The sequence below is a fragment of the Geospiza fortis genome, unplaced genomic scaffold (genome assembly GCF_000277835.1).
Source record: "Geospiza fortis unplaced genomic scaffold, GeoFor_1.0 scaffold262, whole genome shotgun sequence".
Taxonomy (NCBI): domain Eukaryota; kingdom Metazoa; phylum Chordata; class Aves; order Passeriformes; family Thraupidae; genus Geospiza; species Geospiza fortis.
Window position 1 is genome coordinate 628,324 of NW_005054510.1, and position 2,132 is coordinate 630,455.

Consider the following 2,132-nt stretch of genomic DNA (forward strand, 5'->3'; position numbering starts at 1 on the left):
CTTCCTTCCTTCCTTCCTTCCTTCCTTCCTTCCTTCCTGCCTTCCTTCCTGCCTTCCTTCCTGCCTTCCTTCCTTCCTTCCCCTTTCCACCCATAAGATGCAGAAATATTTCTATTTTGGCTTCACACCCAATGCATTGAAGCCCAGATTTACCGGGCCACACAAATCTGAACTCCATTAATCAGAATTCACTCATGCAGAGTCCTTTGCTCCCCAGACCAACCCAGAAACCCCCATGAAATCCAGAATTTGTGAAATTCCCTTTTCCAACCCAGAAACCTCCTTGAATCCCAGAATTTGTGAAATTCCCTTTTCCAGCCCAGAAACCCCCATGAAACCCAGAATTTGTGAAATTTCCTTTTCCAACCCAGAAACCTCCTTGAAATTCCCTTTTCCAACCCAGAAACCTCCTTGAATTCCAGAATTTGTGAAATTCCCTTTTCCAACCCAGAAACCTCCTTGAATTCCCTTTTCCATTCCAGAAACCCCCATGAAACCCAGAATTTGTGAAATTTCCTTTCCTAATCCAGAAACCTCCTTGAATCCCAGAATTTGTGAAATTCCCTTTTCCAACCCAGAAACCCTTACGAATTCCAGAATTTGTGAAATTCCCTTTCCCAGCCTCCCAGTGCCTTGGATTTGGTGGGAATAACTTCTTAGGGAGCATTAATAAAACTCGTGACGCTAATTGGGAGAAAAACTGGAATAAAGCTCCAGGTTTGGGGCATTAATGGATGGCAGAGGGAGCAGCAGAGAAGGATCCAGGCTTCCTGTCCTTTTAGGATTGGATGGTAACTAAATTAGAGAAGATGGCTTTCCATAATTTCTCCAAACAATCACTTAATGGGAGAGGTATAATTCCACGAAATAGGTGAATGGAGTACTGATCCATTTTATGGAACCATCAATAAACGAAACCTTGCCTGCTTTTAAGATTAAACTGAAGGGAAAAAAAAAAATAAAAAAGAAAAATCAGCCCCCAAAAAAAGAAACAGCTTACAGGCAGTGAAGGGAGAAAAAAGAGTATTTATCTTTACACAGAAAATTTGTGTGCTAGTAAAGTGCAGGCAGTGACAGGAATTTCAATTATTTAATCAAAAAGAAAATGAAAGTGGCTTTAAGTGTTGTGATTTGAGCCAGTGAAATCTAATGTGGGCTCACATTGAATATGAGGAAAATGGGAAGAAAATTAAAGCTGCTCCTACTTAAATCATGTGGTTACAAATGGTAAATTAGTTTCTCGATGTTTTCATTTAAGTGTTTAAGTGGAAGGTTTTATTCTTAATGTAGTGTTGTGACACAGAATAAAAACCTTATCTGCCTCTGTGGCTTTTTTTTTTCCTTCCCCCCTCCGTGCTGCTGCCTTAGAAGGCAAAAGGGGAAAAAGCTGCAGCAGTGTTTGGCTGCTTTTGTGAAAATTGGGAGGCAATCTGCTTTCACCAGGCTCATTAAGGTAATAGATGAATAATGTCTATTAAAAATGCACTAGGCTAAATGAATTTAATGTGTGTTGGGAGTGAAATTGCGCTTGCTGGAGGATACAAACTGGAAAATTCTCTTTTTTGTTGTTGTTGTTGTTGTTGGAGTTATTTGGGGTTTTAAGGGTTGATCTCTGTCGGGCAGAAATGCACACACAGAGCTTTTATTTGGGAGTGTGAGACAGCTCCTAAAATCCTAAAATCCCTCAATATTTGGGGGAATATTTTCTGTAATTCCCATGTTTCTGGCTGCTTTCCTGCCTCCAAGCTTATGGCCCTTGCCTTGTAAATTTAATTTTCCACATTATTTTCCATTGGCAAACTCTTGTGCCAAGGCCAAGGCTGGGTCCCTCCAAACTCAAAAGAAAACAAAATTTGGGCAGAGAACCCTTTATTTTTTTTTTTTTTTTGTGTGTCACATGGTGATTTCATTGCACTGAGCATCTCCACCATCAACATTGAAGAGCAAACACCACATTTATTATTTATTATACACATTATATATTATATATAAAATAAACCACAGGAATAATTTATTATACACATTATATGATATATTATTATATATCGTTATATATATTATAGAACATTTTATTATATATTATATCCATTATATTATATATTATATAATATATAATATATATTACATATTAT